Source organism: Anolis sagrei, chromosome 1, assembly GCF_037176765.1.
Source record: "Anolis sagrei isolate rAnoSag1 chromosome 1, rAnoSag1.mat, whole genome shotgun sequence".
Classification (NCBI taxonomy): domain Eukaryota; kingdom Metazoa; phylum Chordata; class Lepidosauria; order Squamata; family Dactyloidae; genus Anolis; species Anolis sagrei.
The window spans coordinates 312,142,970-312,164,251 of record NC_090021.1 but is presented as its reverse complement, the minus strand read 5'-3'; the positions used below and the strand labels follow the sequence as shown (position 1 = coordinate 312,164,251).

The 21,282-nt window shown below is 44.5% G+C and overlaps 1 protein-coding gene across 3 annotated transcripts in view; it reads right to left on the bottom strand.

The window, feature by feature from the left end:
• Positions 1-15,375, bottom strand: part of FLRT2 (fibronectin leucine rich transmembrane protein 2) — a 94,782-nt gene extending 79,407 nt beyond the window's left edge. Inside the window, exon 1 of one of the 3 annotated variants that reach the window (XM_060757144.2) lies at positions 14,877-15,375. The gene's annotated coding sequence lies outside the window, so the exon portion shown is untranslated. Of the gene's footprint in view, positions 1-6,326; positions 7,270-14,876 lie in introns of those variants that run through there. The other 2 variants (XM_060757153.2, XM_060757162.2) reach the window with 2 other exon arrangements.
• Between the last annotated feature and the right edge of the window lie 5,907 nt (positions 15,376-21,282).

Genomic DNA, 21,282 nt, shown 5'->3' with positions numbered 1-21,282 from the left:
AAATGGCTATTTGGATGCAGGATGCCCAGATATGTAGTTATTAGGCCTGGGTAACAACGGAAAAAATTGTTTCTAAAATCGATTCGTTTTTTGGGTTTTTTTGCGTTTCGATATTTAAAAGAATTCCGAAACTTGCCCCAGACATGCGGAAATAATAACGAAACGACCTCAAACCAATAACGAAACGAATACATAACGAAATGCGAACCATTTACGAAACAAATTGAAAAATTCGTTTCGTTTTTAAGTTGCTCCAGAATGGTTCGTTATCGCTTCGTTAACAAAAAAAATAATGAATTTTTAACAAATTACGAATTAACGAAACGAAACCGCCCAGCCCTAGTAGTTATGGAAAGCTCAGAGGACAGCTCAATTACCTACTGCACATATGATATTCTGTGTGATACAAACAGTATATCCAAGTGGTATAACTGCATCTGAAAAGGAAAGCACTCAGATACACACACACAATGAATATTGCCTCCTATGATATATGATGTCATATTTGCAGAGCAAAGATACACATGGTTGAAGGAAACTCACAGCATTCCTGATCAATATGTGTGAAAACCACAATGCTGCACAGAGTTATCTTTTCATGCAATGTCTGTCTTCTTTTTAATTAATCACAGCTAAAACACATTGCAAACACCAAGAGCTAAAAAGTTGGAAAAACGTTGCATTATAGTAAGATCATAATGTAGTACTTTATAGTAAGATCATCAGCATCCATCCAGTTTTATGACTTTGTACCTTACACTGCGGTGAAAACAAAACTAGCACCCTATTTTCCCCTCCCTCCCAAAAAAAGTATAGTGCTTATGGACCTTTTGGTGCTACAATTAACACATGGAACATTTCTTTCTCAATGATCTATGATTGCTCATTTGTTTCTGGCTATAAAGATGATATTCACTACCAGCTGCAATTGGAAGTGCTTGGTGACAGCAGACCATTTCTGTCCCAATGGGTTTTGTTTCCATTTTGGTCCTTGACCTTTCTACACAGTGTATCAAATAATAGCTGGTGGACAGACTGAAACAGCTACTTTCAGACACACACCACAAATCAGATGATTCAGAAACATCAAAGAATCTTTGTGAAGACAAAGACTTTGTGAAGACAAGGACTTTGGGGAGACTGAGGACCTTCTCTGGTCTAGCATCAAACTTCTCCCAAAATAGAGACATTATCTTGCACCTTCCACATGATGGTACTTCGGCCCTTACTTATTGCAGCAGTGACCCTCTGTTCACACAAAAAAATCAGGAAAGTTACACATGGAACTTACAAAGCACTTACAGGTACAGTCAGCAATTGTTCCAGACTCTTTGATTGTCATGACTATTTAAAAGGCATAATCCCCAATAAGTTTGCAAATCATTTTCCTTTGTTCATTTCTGTAACTATAGTCCTTAGTCCCATAAGCTGTCACTGGGAATTACTATATTAATGCATCAGTTGACTAGCTGCCCGGTGATTAATAATTATGAAGAAGCCATGTTGGAATATTTGTTATGACCTTCGGGAATTGATCTATGAGGGTGTTAAGAAGAACCAATGATATTAGGTATGGAAACTCTCCTCCTTCTTTTGAAGCATGGTCAATATGCACTGATCACATCAACATCAATGTGAACAGGGAATCCAGGATTGGGGTTGTAGCAGCTCAGAATAATCTTCAAAAAGAAACACTATTAGGTTTGATTAAAAAGGAAAAGATGAAAGCAACCTCCAAAGAAGACAGCACAGGAAAAGTTTTCAAAATTATGCACAGACATTGAGCCACCTGCATTTTGGAGCAATGCTGTTCAGACCATGTTGTGAACTGAATATGTGCCTTCTGGCGACCCCATAATTATCATAGAGGTTTTGTAAGCAAGGAGTATGCAGAGATGATTTTACCAGTTCTTTCCTCTAAAATATAGCCTATAGTACCTAGTATTTATTGGTCCATCTCCCATGCAAGTACTAATCAGGCTTATTCAATATCAGATAGAATCTGGTGCCTTTAGGAACTGAGGTATACGTCTCAATGGAAAATTTAGCTAAGTGTATGGTCTGTTTCTATAGCTCTGATTTAACAAATATATAGAGAGAATAAAAATGTCTTTTACATTAAACTAAATCATTAAAATAGCAGTTCAGAAAATGAATACATGTCTTCCATTTGTTTTTGTCTGTTTATTTTTAGTAATTGATATTTACCGATTTCTTTCCAATCATTACCTTTTCTAGAATCCTGGATTTAATGTGACAAATTTATTTTAAGTACTCACTATTCCTAAACTGCCATCCAGCTCAGAACCATATCAGGAAAATGAACAAATAAAATAAAATAAGACCATTAAATGTGTAAATCACCAGAAAAGAACTAAAGAGCAGGAAAATTATAACAATTTGTACCACTTACTTAAGTTAACTACATTCAGTGTTTCCACTAACAATTTTACAGGAGAGAACAAAAAGGGATTCATAAAAGACTAAAAAATATTCTCCCAAAGTATTTGCTTCTGCAAACAGTCAGTGGTGTTATTTCAAACAACAACAAGAAAACATCAAGATTGTAACAAACAAAACAGTCTGTTTTTCTTTAGAGGAACACTGGGGAACTGTATTGTACGAACAGAGTTGTACTAGTCTCGGGTGCCTTTTAAGCCAGCTAGTATGCCAGTATAAAGAAAGATTTTAAAAAATAAAAAAGAAAGAAAGAAAACCAGCCAGCCACAGAATTACTTTTGGACAAAAATATGCCAAAAAGAAATAAGGAACTATTCAAGCATCTAATGACACCACATTGCTTTATCACTAAATCCCAAATATTGTCAAGAAAATATCAAAGAACCTATGGTTGTTCATTTGTTCTGTTATCCTAATCAGAGCGATAAATTTTTTAATCATCAATTCACAGTAATTAACTAAATATGAAATAAGGATATAGATACAAGCAAGAGGAAAATTAGTATGGGAAACCAGGTTTAAAAATCTCTCAAAAGAGATCATTTGTTAATAATCTCTCCATTTCTTTGACCTCTAATTTATGCAAACAATAGAGGCACAAATGGATTCTAAAATACATATGGACATATCTTACGTATTGCTATTATTAATAGAATGTTGCTAAAATTAAATACTGGTCGTCTTATATCTTTACAAAGTATGCTTTTAAAGTCTGAATCATTATATGTGCTTAGGATGCCATGAGTTATGAAATAATCAGAATTTCTGGATCAAAAGTGGACCACCAGTTGGTCCAAATTGTATTTGCTCTCTCGATTTTGTCATGGCTGTCCACTTTTGATTAGCAGCAAAAAGACAGAGAACATTACCCAATTAGCTGGTATTCTTTTCATTACTAATCACAGGACAAAATTGGCTCATATCAATTTGAATTTTGTACTGCTAAAACATTGGGCTATAATACCAGCAAGCAAACTGGGTAATTTAAATGTATTAACATTACAAACATTTCAGTTGTGTGTCCCCATCCCCAACCTGCCTATCTCCTAATATACTTTGCTGAAGGAAAGGAGAGAATGGAGAGGAGAAAAGAACATGCATTGATTGTACACTTCTCACAGATAGAGGTCACTAATGGACTGGATTTGAATCACTGTGGCAGAAACCACAAAGTTATATGAAAGTAATCTAGTGAAAAATGAACTCACTCTTAGATTAAGAGCAGAGAGAGCAAAGATGACTAAGAGACTCTCCTTCTTAGAAACAAACAATATTTTCTTTAGCAGGGCTACTTCCTTTATCTAAAACATGAGCAGAGGGGAGAAAAACAATGGTTTTTAAAATGCTTGAACTTCTGCTTGTTTTTCAAGCAAGTAAACCTACACTTTGAATGCCCACAACCAAGAGGAAAATCAAATCAAGATTTCTGAGAGTTGCCTTCCTAACCATTGACAGACACGCGCACATTCCCAATTCTTGCCCAAAACCATAGCCTGCATTTTCAAACTGGGTGGAGGCAAGGACATTTTCAGCAGATAAGTCTAATTCTGTGTATCAAACTTTGTAGCTAACAAGGAAATAATCCTGATTTAGAGCAATGACTTAAATTAAATCCAGAGACTGCAGATAAAGATCGCATCTTATCTAACATATGTGTAGAACCTAAGCCTATCTTGTATACATTCCAACCAATTTCTCTTTGATTTAAGTCTAAATTTCTGCAAACTGGTAAGATAACAGTGTACATGCAGAACGTAATCATCATGCTTGGCCTCCACCTTCTGTTTCTCCCTCTTTTACAGATTGTGATACCTCCTGGAAGAAACCAACTCTGTTTTCAAACCAAGAAAATGAGCTCAGTTCAAGATGTTAGACTAACATGGAGATTGCTTGGCCCATAAAACTCATAGAAAGTTTGACATGGGAGACTCATAACAAGTCAGAAAAATACTCGACACCTCCCTGGCCTTTCCAGTCAAGACATGAAATAGGAAAACACAACACAACTGAGATCAGGAGAATCATAGAGTTGGAAGAGGCCACCTGGGCCATCCAGTCCAATCCTCTGCCATGCAGGACAATAGAGAACAGATACTCAGACTGGGCCCAAGAGATTTTTTGTTCCTTACCACTGAAAAATAATTGGGGAGGTAGATGACAATCCTCTTAAGAAACCTAAGCCCCCAAATACTCTTCCCAAAATAGCTATTATGTCACAGATAAACAAAAAGGACTAATTACACAAAACTTTTATATTCTCTACATATTTTATTCTGTAATCTTTTTAACAGACCAGGTAGGTTATTCAGCTGCGATAGAAAACAAATCACCATATCTCTGAAGGCCTATCTCCCAACCCTTTTCCTATTCTGTGCAGAGATCCACCTCCAAGAAATCCCAAAGTGGCTCTTTTTGCAAATATCAAGATATCTAGAGCCTTTAGGGAAGAAAGTCACTAGGCAAGTGTCTTTTTGAGTCAGACTTTCCTCTAAGCCTTTTCTTTTGCTTCTCTTGAGTCGCAGATAGATTCAGAAATACCTCTGCTGAAGGAATGTCTCCAATATGCACTGTGGGTGAATAAATCTATGACTGAACCCCAAGATATATTTGAAAGGGGGGAGGGGATGGAAGGGAGGCCGAGTGAGAACTGCAAGATTAAGCTCCTGCAGAAGATTAAGTTTCAGCTCCAAATTGGTTTTGAGTAGCTTGTAAGGGCTGAGGAGTTAAGAGGAGTAAATAAATCTCACCAAGGAGTAAATAAACATTTGGATATGGATGGAAGAGAATCTAAATGTAAGAAAAAAGGAACTTGGCTTATGTTTAAGTACACCCAATGTGTCTCTTTCTTTCTTCCCACTAATCCAAAGCAATGCAGATACAAAAATGTAGTAATGTGAAAGATATAGATATAGATATACATGCACACACATATCAGCAACTACAGAAATCTCATCAGCACTTTCTATATGCGAGCACAGGCTTTTGCTCGGATTTGTGCTTTGGACTGTATTAGCTTATTGTAAGCCTTAAAACAGATTTCCGCCATTAAAATTAATTAAAAGCTCCTGATGACTGATTCTCCATTCCAAAGGGGAAAGTTGATAGGCTCTCTCCTAATTTGCTGCTGGCTTCTCCTTCTTGGTATGCTTTATTTTACACTCCAGAGAGATTTCCCAGTGGCTGGGGCTTAGTTCAACCTCCTCTTATCCCCATTCCCTTTCAGCTTGTCAGTAGCCATCATTTCTCTGACCAGCTCCATGAAATAAGGCTGCTGTCCATTTGATAGACTTGAAATGCAACCCATGCTTCCTTCTCCCTTTTGCCTCCCTTCTCCAAGCAATCAAACCCACCTCCTTGTAGCTATTGCTGGGATCTGAGGAATTCTGATGCAGTTTGCAGGTTCTTCCCTGCAACCTCTTCCAACCAACCTTCTCCTGCCGGTCACCTGAATCATCTTCCTAGTTTAGTCCCTCGGTTTTCTCCCTTCCCCAAAGTACCCCATCCTTTTACCCCACATAGACCTCTCTTTCCAGATGGGTAGAAGAGGTCCCTTCCTCGATGGGGAAGGAGGGCAGAAGGGGCAGAGGCGTTTGCCCTCTCAGCGTTAGCAAATCTCTAGGGGACACTCTGTAAGAATCAATGGGGAAATCTAGGAAAGGCACTGCAAAGATGCTTTTTTTCCCACCCAATTATTTTTCTCAAACATATAGAAGGGGGGAGGAGGGGAAGGAACATGGGAATGAATGATCTCTTTTCCCTTTCCCGGCAATCGCCACAGCCAGCCACTGAGCCGTTTCCCCTGCGGACCTGCCCGCGTGTAGGGCACCGTCACAGATACATGCATACACGTGTACACCCAAACATACCCGACTCTTTCCTTCCAAGGAGCTTGATGGTCGTGTGTAATCTACTCCAGAGCTGGATCCCGAATCTAACAATTCCCCCCTCCGCTTTCTCTAGTGGGAGGAGAATGGCGAGGGCGAGGAGGGTTGAAGCGCTGGAGGGAGGCGAAGGAAAAGCCGCGGAGGACCAACTCGTATCTACCTGAAGGATTGATTGAGAGTCGGGGCTCTAATCCAGCACCTCCTCCTCCTCCTCTTTTGGGGGTGTCCGACCTCCAGCCAAAGGAAAGACCTTGCTTGGAGACCCCTCTCGGCGCCGTAGGGTTACGATGACCATGCAAGTTAAAGAGCCGGTGGGAAGCCCACCAAGCAGCCCGGCCGCAGGGTCTGCTCGGCGTCTGCCCCACCGCAGGCGGTCGAGGTCGCTCTCCGGAGGTCGCCCCTTTTTTCTTGCGCCTCGCTCTCTTACGAGGCAACAGAAGCGGCGGCCACATCCTCTCCCGGGCTCCTCCAACGCGCAGCCCCGGGCTCCAGCATCCCCGAGAAGAAGGGGGGGGGGGAACCCACGCGCTCGGCCCACGAACAAACAAACTCAAGCGGGACTGAGTCAAGGAGAGTTGGCTCTTTTCCGCCCGCTTCTCTGCTGGGTCTTAGCAGAGAGGCTCAAGCGAGGAAGGATTCGCAAAAAGAAAAAGAAAAAAAAATCTCCAGAGTTGCGCACGGGAAGGCAGGCGTGTGGGGAGGCTGCAACCAGCGCGCGTGGGAGCGTGTCTCCGTGTGTGGGTACGCCGCCTCCTCCCCTCTCTTTCTCTCTCTCTCTCTATTCCTCCCTCTCTCTTTTCATCCGCTTCTCGGGATCCAGCGTTTGCCTGCCTGCCTGCCTGCCTCTCGCCTCTTTCCCAGGTTGATCTTCGTCGTCACGAGGTCTCCAATCCGACTATTCCTCTCTCGGAGAAGCCGTGCCTTTTTTCTCGCCTACCCCCCCCCCCCCCCTTTCTCTCTCTCTCCGCCTTTTCCTCGCTTGACACCCCAGGGAGATGTTTACTGTAATGAATTCAATGAATCTCTCTCTCTCTTTCTCAGAGTCCCTCCCACATTTCTCGTTGAAAGAATGCTTGGAAGGCAAGGCTGCAAGCAACCTGAAAGCTTTCCAAGAGGCAAACTCGAGTTAGGGTCCCCCCTGCCTTATTTTAACCCACTCTTCACCGAAAAGCCCCTCTGCCAAAAGCGGATTTTCTGTCAACATATCAGTCCTAACCCTCACCCCGTTGAAAAAGAATCTCATAGAGAGAATATAGGACACTGTATGAAGCTGCTCAACCTTCTTTCCTCGCCTATGTTGGCGTTTGCATGCAAGGGTCTATTACTGGCATGGTCAAACGTGGGCCCTTCAGGTGTTTTGGACTTCAACTCCCACCATTCCTAACAGCCTGAGGGTGAAAAGGAAAGGGCCCAAGTCGTTAGGAATTATGGGAGTTGAAGGGCCCAAGTCTGACTATTCCTGATCTATTACCACAGTGGTTCTCAACCTTCCTAATGCCAAGACCCCTTAATACTGTTCCTCATGTTGTGGTGACCCCCAACCATAAAATTGTTTTTGTTACTACTTCATAACATTATTTTGCTACTGTTATGAATCGTAATGTAAATATCTCATATGCAGGAGGATGTATTTTCATTCACTGGACAAAATTTGGCACAAATACCCAATGCACCCAAATTTGAATACTGGTGGAGTTGGGGGGATTGATTTTGTCATTTGGGATTTATAGTTCACCTACAATCAAAGAGCATTCTGAACTCCACAAAGGATGGAATTGAACCAAACTTGGCACACAGAACTCCCCTGACCAACAGAAAATACTGGAAAGGTTTTGTGGTCACTGACCTGGAGCTTTGGAGTTGTAGTTCACCTCCATCCAGAAAGCACTGAGGACTCAAACAGTGATGGATCTGAACCAAACTTGGCATGAATCCTCCATATGCCCAAATGTGAATACTGGGGGAGTTTGGGGAAAATAGACCTTGACATTTGGGAGTTGTGGTTGCTGGGATTTATAGTTCACCTACAAAGAGCATTCTGAACTCCACCAAAGATAGAAATGGGCCAAACTTCCCACACAGAACTTCCATGACCAACAGAAAATACTGTGTATTCTGATTATCTTGGTGACCCCCTCCCCCTCACGCCCCCACGGGGGTCCCAACCACTAGGTGGAGAAATGTTGCATTAGCAGCTTTAACTGCCCCCAATAGAGGTGCCCCATTTAAAAAATGGAGAAAAAACTCCCCCATTTTGAATACAGAATATAGATGAACCCAGGTATCCCCGCCTTCTCTCCCTTCCTCCCCAGCTGTCCTAGAGATCTCCAAACCAAAACCAAGGATAGGTAATCAGATTTTATCCTTCGGAGAGCAAATGAAAATGCTAGATCCCCATAATATAAACGTAAAGGGGGATTTTAACAGCAATAATACACACATACAAACAAAACCACTAAAATGTCTGGATTAAAAATAAATGTATGACAGTCATTAGGGAGGAGGGGAAACCTGTGAAAGTGCATACAGCATTGGAGAGCAAGAGACTTGGGAAAGAAGCAACAACACCCAGGTGGCGTAGTTTCATGTAGACGCAGCCTAGAGAGGTTTCTCCCCCCCCCCCCTTAAACTTGTTATCTAGCAAAATCAAATCAATAAATACGTCAACAACCCCCCACCCCACCCCCAGAGAACCAAGAGATCTGTTTCATATTATCTTGACTTTCCGATATGACTGGAGGAGCCTACAAAAGGAATGTGTTTGCCTCCACATTCCTCTGTATGTATGAAGGGACACAGATTGATTTTACATGCTATATGATGTGAATGTCAGAGGTGAGGCTGGAGCTGCTGGATCTTGCTAGTTAGAATCTCCTGATTGCGATTTAACATTACTTTTAGCACTGGGAAGGAGGCAAGTTGGGGAAGATTCAATGCCATGGAAAGGGAGATTCTAAGCATTAGAATTTAGGATATTTTATTCTCTCTTCATGCTGGCTCTGACTTTCTGGAAGAGTTCAAGTTCTTCAGAACATGGCATGAGAATCTCCATTTTATTCATTGGGGGCAAGGGGGGGGAGGAGTATCCCTTGCCACAGGTGTTTTCCACCCTAGAGACCAGAAAGGTTAAAGTGATGGGATTGAAAGGGTCACAGAAGTTCTAAGGTTCCAGATAAAAAAGTAAAGATTTTCCCTGACATTAAGTCTAGTCCTGTCAGACTCTGAGGGTGGTGCTCATCTCCATTTCTAAGCCGAAGAACCAGCATTGTCCATAGAAGCCTCAAAGGTCATGCGGCTGGCCGGTATGACTACATGGAGCGCTGTTACCTTCCCACCAGAGTGGTACCTATTGATCTACTCATATTTACATGTTTTTGAACTGCTAGGTTGGCAGAAGCTGGGGCAAACAGCAGGAACTCACCCCACCCCCCAGATTTGAATCACCGATCTTTCAGTCAGCAAGTTCCAGATAATAATAATAATAATAATAATAATAATAATAATAACAATAACAATTTATTTATATTCTGCTCTTGTCACACGGAAGAGGACTCAGGACAGATCTCAGTACACATAGGCGGCAAACATTCAATGCCGCTTTGTATAGACAATACACAGACAGACAGAACAGAAGGAGGTGCCATGGAAGGTTGGGCTCGAGTCCAGGGGGTGCTGTTGCTCTATCCTCTATGACGAAGATGAGCCCTCAGGACTTCCTCCTTCCTTTTGGTTGCCCAGCATTTTCTGATCTTTCTTTATGGCGTGGTAAAACACCTCCCCCACTTTTAGCAGTACCTAATTTATCTAATCACAGCTAAAGCTGTTTTCTAATTGCTTAGGTAAACAATGAGCTAGGCTGACAGTTGGCAGCTCACGCCAACCCGGAGCTTCAAACTTGCAACCTTTTGGTTGATAGATCTTATAATTGCTCATGATTTACCAGCTGTGCTAAACCTCCAGCCCATAGTCTTGTCATACAGAATCATAAAGCTCGAAGAGACCATATGGGCCATCTAGTCCAGCCCCATGCCATGCAGGAAAAGGACAATCAAAGCATGCCTGATAGAAAGCTATCCAGCTTCTGCTTAAGACTCCAGAGGAGGCATCTCCACCACACTCTGAGGCAGTGAGTTCCACTGTATAACCGCTTTTATGGTCAGGAAGTTCTTCCTAATGTTCAGGTGGAATCTCCTTTCCTGTAATTTGAAGGAAGCTTTTCCATGGACTTAGTTTGTACATATCTGGCAGCAAACAAATACAGTATTTGGCTACTAAATGTAGATGACAGCCTACTCTTGTGGCCTTCTACTCAGAAATGAGACCTATCAACTTCAAGGGTGCCCAGGATTGAATCTTGAACCAAACATAAGAGATTGGGCAAACCAAGGTCTGATTCATAGTGTAGAATTATAGTGCTATTATTCTATTTTGTCATGGTTCCATTCTATAGAATCTTGGGATTTGCAGTTCAGGGAGGCACTGAAGTGCAATTACTGACTGCTCCAACTGCAAATCCTTCAATTCCACAGAAAAGAACTATAGCAGTTAGTGGAATAATAGCACTATAACTGTTCAGGTGGAATGGGCCCTAGGCCGAACACCATCCCAATAGTTTAATACAAAAACTCTTGCTGTCATTTTAATGACCCTAAGACAAATCTATTACAGGCCTTTCTTGGCAAGATTTGTTCAAAGGGGTTTGGCTTTGCTTTCCTCTCAGGCTGGGAGAGTATGACTTGGCCAAGGCTGCCCAGTGGGTTCTCTTGAGTGGAGATTTGAACCCTGGTCTCTAGAGTCAAAGTTCCATTCAGACCACTACACCACACTGACTGCCTGAAGTGAAATTCCACAGTGATGCAAAGAAACAGACTATAGGCATTCAGTCATCTTCTCCCATTTTCCTCCCTATTCTTAAGCATTACCCTTCCTTCAATGGTCCTTTGGTCACACTCCATCCCCATATTCCCAACAAATATAGATGGCTAAACTAGACAAGGACAAGCTATGTAGCTGATGTATTGTTGAAGGCTTTCATGGCCGGAATCACTGGGTTGTTGTAGGTTTTTCAGGCTGTATGGCCATGTTCGAGAAGCACTCTCTCCTGACGTTTCGCCTGCATCTGTGGCAAGCATCCTTAGAGGTTGTGAGGATGCTTGCCATAGATGCAGGTGAAACGTCAGGAGAGAATGCTTCTAGAACACGGCCATACAGCCTGAAAAACTTACAACCCTATGTAACTGATTTTTAAAGAAGGGAAACAAAGGGGAAAAATCATTTACTAACTTCAAATGTACTGAAAATAATATGTCAAAGGGTAAAGAGGGTATTCAAGGTTACTTTAGCATTCCTGAACTTCCCCTTTTTATCCTTTCCAAGCCAATGACAAACTAAAATTGCCAAACCAGCTAGCTATTCAAAGCCAAACAAGGTATGGAAGTAGGTAGCCCTCACTCCATTCCAAGCCTCCAAATGGACAATGTAGCAGCTATTTTTTCAAACCTGGTGACTAGGCTACATCTAATAAGGCTAGCTTAGGAGGTACAGAGTAGGCTGTGCCCCTTTCCTTCCTCCAGTCCCTTACTGATGCTCTGAAGAGCTGCTGCTAGAGGTTCACTTTCTAATGGCAGGTCCAGCCCTGCTGTTTTTCAGATGGAGAAGTGGGATTGGCTTTAAAGGCAGAGTGGCCCATGCTCCCTGAAATCAGAAAATGGCTTTATTTTATAAGTGAAGTTATACATATAGTCTCTCTCACACACACATAGTGCCTAGGGACCCCACCCACTCACCCCCCACTCCCAGGCTGTTTTTAAGCTGGAGGGTTGCTTAAGAGCACAAGACAGATTTGAAAGAAAGCCCTACCTATTTATTTCATATCCCATTTTTTTTTCCTTGCCCTGTAAATAATATTCTAAAATGACCCCTTTTCTTTAGAGAGGGCTTAAGGAGAGTTGTGCTTTAGCTTATTTAGTATGCTTTTGAATGTGTATCCTTGAGGAGACTCAGCTACATATCTGCCAAATCATTTGGGGAAGGAGTCTAGATTTATCACAGTGGTCCATCAGAGTATCCTACTGCCAAGTGCCAACCTATGAACTTGGAAATCAAGGCAAGTCCATCCACATGGGGTAGAAGGGTAAGGTTTCATGATTACATCTATACTGTAAAATTCATGTAATCCGATACCTCTTCAACTGCCATGGTTCAATGCTATGGGGTTGTGAGAGCTGTAGTTTGGTGAGACGAGAAGACCAGGGATCTTGTAAAATTATAACTCCTATGATTCTATAGCATGCATGGGCAAACTTAGGCCCTCCGGATATTTTGGACTTCAACTCCCACAATTCCTAACAGCCTCAGGGCTCTTCCTTTTCCCCCTCAGCCTCTAAAGGAAGGTCCTTGAGGTTGTTAGGAATTGTAGGAGTTGAAGTCTAAAGCATCCGGAGGGCCTAAGGAGGGCTGAAGTTGTATAGCACTGAGCCATGACAGTTAAAGTGGTGTCAAACTACATTAATTCTATAGAGTACTGTAGATGCATCCCAAGTGCCTTGGGGGGGGGGGGTTATTATCTTTCCTAATACAGATAAATCCACACCCCCTCCTTTTCTGCCAGGGGAGGGCATGAAATGTGCTGCTAAACCTCAGAGGGGAGGGGGAGGAGTAGGAAGAGAGAGATTTGGACTGGCAAAGCCACCCTGCCAGCAAGCTCTGAAAGGAAACCTGTGTCAGTCACACAGGGAGCTTAGCGGGAACAGCTGGCACCTTTGTCAAATGTAGAGAAGGGAAGTGGAAAGAGAAGAGGGGGTGCCATGAAATTTAGGCTGGTCTCTTGCATGACTTTCCCTTCTTGCTACCTCTGAAAAAGGATGCATGGGGAAGAACAGACAGAAAAAAACAGGCTCCAGAGGAGTATCTACACTGTAGAATGAATGCAGTTTGTCACCTTTTTATCTGGTATGGCTCAATACTGTAGAAGATTTTAATTTGTATGTTGTCGAAGGCTTTCATGGTTGGAATCATTGGGTTGCTGTGAGTTTTCCAGGCTGTATGGCCATGTTCCAGAAGCATTTGCTCCTGAGGTTTTGCCTGCCATAGATGTGGGCAAAAGATCAGGAGAGAATGCTTCTGAAACATGACCATACAGCCCAGAAAACTCGCAGCAACCCTTTTGGTTTGTAGTTTGGAGAGACACCAGAACTCTTTGGCAGAGAAGGTGAAAATACTCGTAAAACCACAAGTCCCAGGAGCCCATAGCCATGGCAGCCAAAGTGGTGTCGAACTGCATCAGTTCTACATACTAAGAGGTTTAAAAACTCATCCCTAAAGCACTGTCATTCTGCTACTATGGAGGCAGGGAATTGAAGGAGTGGGTGCTAAAGAGAGAGGGATATTTTCCCTTGCAGAATATTTGGATTTCAACAGGAAAGGTCACTCAAATAAAAAGTCCTACAGTGTTTCCAGTCGATTGATTCTGAATCCTAAAAATATTTCAGATTTTCTCTTAAGAAAAGCACAGGGGTAGGGAAATGCAAAGCTGTTCCTCTCTCTTTTCTTTTCTCCTTCCTTTCTTAAGTCTTTGCCTGTCAGTTTTCCCAACCTGATCCTATGCCTATTTTATGTGTGTGTGTATGTGTGTGTGTGTATATGCTCCAAGCCCTAAAACCAGGGCCCAGGATAATTGATCTTTGGCAGGCTACAGGACAGGGAAGGCATGGGCAAACTTTGGCCCTCCAGATGTTTTGGACTTCAACTCCCACAATTCCTGAATTGTGGGAGTTGAAGTCCAAAACACCTCGAGGGCCAAAGTTTGCCCATGCCTGACATAGGGGCAAGAAATCAATAGCCTCCTCTGAGTGGAAAACCAAAAGGCAGACAGTTTATATTCCTTGACTTGCAGCTTCTGCTGAGATGCCCCAACCCAACCCTGCTGGAAAATCATGGAACTAACACAACCACCCCACCCAGTACTCCCAATATCTCTGGGTATCAAACATGGGAGGTGGCTCTCTATCTATCTATCTATCTATCTATCTATCTATCTATCTATACACACATATATATAATCTAACACACACACATATATATGTGAATATGAAAGTTGGATTGCGATATATATGCACATACCATGTATATATAATTTCTTTTCCCATCTCATTTATATGCTTCTCTTCTCTCTTTCACACACACACATACAAATGATATGGATCTTCCTCGCATCTCCCATCTGTGCAGCGCTCTCTGGACTCCCAACTTGTTTCGTAGGAACGAAACTGAACACGCGTTCTCCTTCAAAGGGCCCTTCCACACAGCCAGAATATCAAGGCAGAAAATCCCACGAGATCTGCTTTGAACTGGGTTATCTGAGTCCACACTGCCATATGTTCCAATTCAAAACAGGTAATGTGGGATTTTATTCAGCTGTGTGGAAGGAAGGGGTCTAAGACCCTCATTTTCGACAAAGAAATATATTTTAAAAGTTTTTTTGGGGGGGTGGGGGAGGAGGAGGTGAACATCATGACTATTCTCCATTAGTACCTGCTGTGGCGGCTGCGGCTCTTCTCCCTTCGGGTCTCACCCAAACCCCACCGGAGGCTCAGGAAGGTGGAGAGCGAAGCGGCCGGATCCCGGCATTGTCCCGGTTTAAGGATGGCCGCCCAGGTCCGGCTTGGTTCCATAGCGGGCAGGAGATCCCCTCGCTGCCCTCATCCTCGCCGCAGCAGCAGCAGCAGCATTCGAACCCGCAGCGCCTTCCCCGGAGAGGGAAACGACGACTCCCAAAGCCCCCGCCGCCGCCGCTGCCTCCTCCTCTGGGGTGCTCTCCTCCGCCTCCTCTCGCTCTCTCTCTCTCTCCCTTCTGCTTCCCGCCAATAAGAAGGGATCCTTGGGTGTCTTCAACGCCGCCGCGGGTCTCACTTTGGCCGTCGTTTCTTTGAGAGCGAGGACTGAGCGAGCGAGCAGCGGCGAGAGCCTCCTCTCCAACAGCGCCTTCCTCGAAAAACTCAGCCGCCGTCTAGTAAAGCGCGGGAGGCAGAGCCCGGCGTTTAACCCTTGCCGGGGCGGGAGGGGCACAGCGAGGAAAAGCGGAGCCGGGAGGAGGCTGAGCTGGGGAGGGAAGGGGAGGAGGAGGAGGAGGCGAGGTTTGTGTTATGACTGGCCCCAGAGTGTCTGGAGGCAGGCTTCGCTGGGGAAAGGCGAGGAAAAAGAGAATCCTAAAAAATGCTACACACACACACGCTCTCACACGCACTCCTATATTCACACAGGGTCTTTCACACTCTTTCAGTCTCTCTCACACAGAGGCACAGTTTCTTGCACACGCAGTCTCACATACACTTTCTCTCAGTATCTCACTCACATAAGCACTTTTGCTCTCTTCCCCACACACACTCATAGAATCATAGAATCAAAGAGTTGGAAGAGACCTCATGGGCCATCCAGTCCAACCCCCTGCCAAGAAGCAGGACTATTGCATTCAAATCACCCCTGACAGATGGCCATCCAGCCTCTCTCAACGACACGCTCTTTCTCTCACACTCTCTCACCCACACTTTCTACACCCTCCATCTCTCTCAATCACACGCACAGTCTCTCACACATACACATTTTGCTCTCTCAGTCTCTCACACTCTCACCTGCACACTTTCTCAGTCTCCCTCACACTCTCTCTCATGCACTTTCTCTGAGTCTCTCTCTCTCTCTCACACACACACACACACACTTTCTCTCACTCTCACACACTTCCTCTCAGTCTCTCTCTCGCACACACACTTTCTCTAAGACTCACACACACTTTCTCTGTCTCACACACTCTGTCTCTCTCACACACACACTTTCTCAGACTCTCACACACTTTCTCTCACAGTCACTCACACACTGTCAGTCTCACAAACACACTTTCTCTGTTTCTCTCAGTCTCTCTTACAGTCACAATCTTTCTCACCCACAGTTCCTCAGACTCTCTCTCTTTCTCCCACTCAGTGTCCTACACACACTTTGAATTTCTCTCACACACATTCTCTCCCAGTCTCTCTTACACACTTTTTCTCTCACACACTTCCTCTCAGATTCTCTCTCACACACACTTTTAGTCTCACGCACACTTTCTCTCAGTCTCTCTCATACACACTTTGTCTCTCACACACTTCCTCAGATTCTCTCTCACACACACTTTCTCTCAGTCTCTCTCATACACACTTTGCCTCTCACACACTTCCTCTTACAGTTTCTCTCTTGCACACACACTTTCTCAGTTTCACACACACTTTCTCTGTCTCTCACACACTGTCAGTCTCTCAAACACACTTTCTCTGTCTCTCACACACACTCTCACAGTCTCTCTCACACTCTCACAGTCTCTCACACACTCTCAAGTCTCTCTCTCACACTCAGTCTGCTACACACGCTTTGACTTTTTCACACACACTTTCTCAGTATCTTTCATACACACTTTGTCTCTCTCACACACTTCCTCAGATTCTCTCTCTCTCTTGCACTTTTTCTTTCTCTCTCTCGCACACACACTTTCTGTCTCTCTCACACACTCTCAGTCTCTCTCACACACTCTGTCTCTCTCACACACTCTCAGTCTCTCTCACACACACACTTTCTCTCTGTCTCTCTCTCATGCACTTTCTCTCACAGTCTCTCTCACACTATCAGTTTCTCAAACACACTTTCTCTCTGTTTCTCTCAGTCTCTCTCACACACTCTCACAATCTCTCTCTCACACACTTTCTCGGTCCCTCTCTTTCTAACATTCAGTCTCCTACATACACTTTGACTTCCTCACACACACTTTCTTTCCCAGTCTCTCACACACTATCTCACAGTCCCTCACACACACTCTCTCTCTTTCTCAGCCTCACACACTTTCTCTCACAGTCTCTCACACACTTTCAGTCTCACAGACACACTTTTATACTCATAGCCTCTCTCACACACACTTTTGCCCTCTCAGTCTCTGGCATACACAGCCTCCGTCTCACCCATAGTCTTTCTCTCTGCGTGTGTCTCTCTCTCTCTCTCACACACACACACACACACTTTCACACCCAACGAGCGGGAGAGCAGTCTCTCGGGGGTTCAGGTTGGGGCGCTTCTTCGCCCTTTGCAAAGCGGGGAGGGAGGAATGGGAGCAGAGGCGTGTGGTAAAATGGGCACCGGGAATGGGGGCGTCTATTTGTGTGGCACCCCCTTTAGCCGGGAAAGGAGGCTTTGAGCGACGTTTTGTCGAGCCGCCCGGCGCGCACACACACACAGCCACCACACTCTCCCAATCCCCACATCGGCTCCTCTTGCCTAATCTTTCCACAGTAAAACTCAAAAGGACGTTGGTTCGTTCATCTACAGCGTGCTTGTGTGTTTGACTCCTGGAAACTGTTTTTTGAATGGCGGCGAGGAGGCAAGGAAGAGCCTGTCGTCGCCTCTCCAGCCTCAGATCCCTCGAGTTTCTTCCTTCCTGAGGGAATCCTATCACTCCTTGGTCCACTATTCCTAAGCGCTGAGGGCTGTTTCAGAGAAACATCCACACTGCAATCACCATTTTGATACCCTATTATGAAGAAACTACAAACCCCAGCATGCCACGGGATGGAGCCGAGGCCGCTAATGCGGTGTGAAAGCGTTATAATTCTGCAGTATAGGCGCAGCTGTCATGGATTTGTGAGTGGCACCAAAGCATTGCGAAGAAGAGCGTATCCTTTCCCTCAGAGAGGAGGAGGAAGAGGTCGGGGAAGAAAGGCAGCCTCCTTCTGCCTCGAAATCAGTGTGTGTTTGTGTACATTTCTGAGGGGAATGGCTAAGTTACAAAACAAAGCAAAAGAGAATTGACTCGAGAGGCGATTCAAAGCCACGCTTTCGGTGTTTTCGGGTCCTCAAACTCTGAGGGAAACGGCGGGTGTTTCAAGCGTTTCACCCGCCTGTCAGTCCCTCGCCTCAGCCAAGGGGGCAGCAGAGCCTAGGCGGAGGAGGCTCTGAGGAGAAAAACGGCTGCAGACTCGCATTTCAGTGCCTTCCTTCCTTCCTTCCAACCCGCCCCTCTGCTCCTTCCCTCCAGGCTGATTTATCCCTCCTTCCCTCCCCCCGCACCCCGTTATTAATTTTGGTTAGCGCCTGATTACTTAGCCCTTAAACACTGCATTTAGGAAACGTTGAGTGGGCTGTTTTGAAATACGGAATTTCCTTCCCTTCCCCCGCCTTCGTTTCAAAAGAAGCGCGTGTTTAAAGCAGCTCCTATTCAGATGCTTAGGATGTATCTACACCAGGCTTGAGCAAACCCAGGCCCAAGGCCTGATGCGGCCTCTTGGGCTCTTTTCTCAGTCCCTCCTCTCTCTCTCACCTATCCTTCCATCTCCCTTTCCTTTCTCCTTCCCTGCTTCTTTCTCCTTTCCTTCTTTCACTCATTCTCCTTCCTTCCTTCCCTTTTGTTTTTTCTTCCTTCTCTCTTTCCCCCTCCCTCTCTGCCTACCTTCCTTCTTTCTTTCCCCCATTCCCTTCGTTCCTTTCATCCTTCCTTCTCTTTCGTTCCTCCTTCCATACTTCCCTTACACCCTTTCATCCTTCCCTCCATCCCTCTTTTCTTTCTTTCTCTTTCTTTCCTTCTCTCTTTCCTCCCTCCCTGCCTACCTTCCTTCCCTCTTTCTCTCCTCCCATTCCCTTCTACCCTTTCATCCTTCCTTCCTTCTCTTTCCTTCCTCCTTCCATACTTCCCTTACACCCTTTCATCCTTCCCTCCATCCCTCTTTTCTTTCTTTCTCTTTCTTTCCTTCCTTCTCTCTTTCCTCCCTCCCTGCCTGCCTACCTTCCCTCTTTCTCTCCCCCATTCCCTTCCATCCTTTCATCCTTCCTTTCCTTCTTCCTTCCATACTTCCCTTACACCGTTTCATCCTTCCCTCCATCCATCCCTCCTTTCTTTCTTTCCTTCCTTCTCTCTTTCCTCCCTCCCTGCCTACCTTCCTTCCCTTTTTCTCTCCCCCATTTCCTTCTACCCTTTCATCCTTTCATCCTTCCTTCTCTTTCCTTCCTCCTTCCATACTTCCCTTACACCCTTTCATCCTTCCCTCCATCCCTCCTTTCTTTCTTTCCTTCCTTCCTTCCTTCCTTCCTTCCTTCTCTCTTTCCTCCCTCCCTGCCTACCTACCTTCCCTCTTTCTCTCCCCCATTCTCTTCCATCCTTTCATCCTTCCTTCCTTCCATACTTCCCTTCCACCCTTTCATCCTTCCTTCCATCCATCCCTCCTTTCTTTCTTTCCTTCCTTCTCTCTTAACTCCCCCTCCCTCCCTCCCTTCTTTCTCCTTTCCTCCATTCCCTTCCACCCTTTCATCCTTTCTTCTTTTTCCTTCCTCTTTCCTCCCTCCATTCCCTTCCACCCTTTTATCCTTCCTTTCTTCTTTCCCTCTTTCCTCCCTCTCTCCCTCTTTCTCATTCCTTCCTTCCTCCCTCCCCTCCCTCCCTTTCCTTCTTTCTCCTTCCTTCCATTCCCTTCCACTCTTTCATCCTTTGTCCTCTTTCCTCCCTCCTTCCCTTTCTTCCTTCCATACTTCCCTTACACCCGTTTGTCCTTCCTTCCCTTCTGTCTTTCCTTCCTTCTTTCTTAACTTCCCCCCTCCCTTCCTCCCTTCTTTCTCCCTCCCTCCATTCCCTTCCAACATTTCATCCTTTCTTCTCTTTCCTTCCCCTTCCCCTTCCTTCCATCATTCCCTTCCACCCTTTTGTCCTTCCTTCCTTCCCTCCATTCCCTTCCACCCTTTCGTCCTTCCTTCCTTTTCTTTGCATCCTGTTTCCCTTCTTTCCTTCCTTCCACCTTTTCATCCTTCCCTCCGTTTTGCCTTTCCTTTCTTCTCTCTTTCCTCTCTCCCACCCTCCCTTCTATCTCCCTCCCTCCATTCCCTTTCATCCTTCCTTCCTCCTTCCCTCCCTTCCACCCTTTTGTCCTTCCTTTCTTCCTTCTCTCTTTCCTCTTTCTTTCCCCCTTCCTCCCTTCCCTCCCTTTTGTCTATCCTTACTTCTCTTCTTCCTTTATCCTTCCTTTCCTTCCATCCATCCAACCTTCTCTTCCTTGCTTCCTTCCTTCCTTCCTTCCTTCCTTCCTTCCTTCCTTCCTTTGCTTTTATCTTTCATCTTTCCTCCTCCTTCCCTCTCTCCCTCTTTCTCCTTCCATCCTTCCCTTTCTCCCTTTTGTTCTTCCTTCTCTCTTTCCTTCTCCTTCTCTTCCTTCCTTCCATCATCAGAAAGCCAGTCCTCCTAGCAAGGACTGCTATCATGTAGCCCCAAGTTAGAAAGTTTACCCATGCTTGATTTACACCAACCAGGGATAGGAAAACTTATTTTGGACTTCAATTCCCAGTGTTTTGGACTTCAATTCCCACAATTTGTAACAGCCTACAGCATGTTATTTGAGAACACCGAAATGCTGGACCACTCAAACAACCACCATGTCAGACTACACAGAGAAGCCATTGAAATCCAAAAGCATGAGGACAATTTCAACAGAAAGGATGAAACCATGAAAATAAACTAATTCTGGCTACCAGTATTTAAATAATACTAGAATCAGGGCAGTAAATAAAGAACAACACTCAGGAAACAGGGATTTCCAGACAGGAAACAATCAGGGCCAGCTAACACTTCCCAACAAAGGATTCCCCCAGGAGGAAACAGCCAGGCTTTGAAGCTACAAGGCTATTCAGTGCTAATCAAGCTGGCCAACAAAGGACTTCCCAACAATTTTGATTGTGAATTACACAGTCAAAATTACCACATGACAGATCAGCAAATAAGTTACTATAATGATAAACAATAGAAACAATTAGACAATAAAAAATCATGGCAGTTAAAAGTTGTGTCAAAATGCTGTAGCTGTGTAGTGTAGATGCATTCTTGGAGTGAGAGTATGGGGGGGGGGGAGAGGAAGCACAGTTTCTCTTTCACTTTGCTAACTAA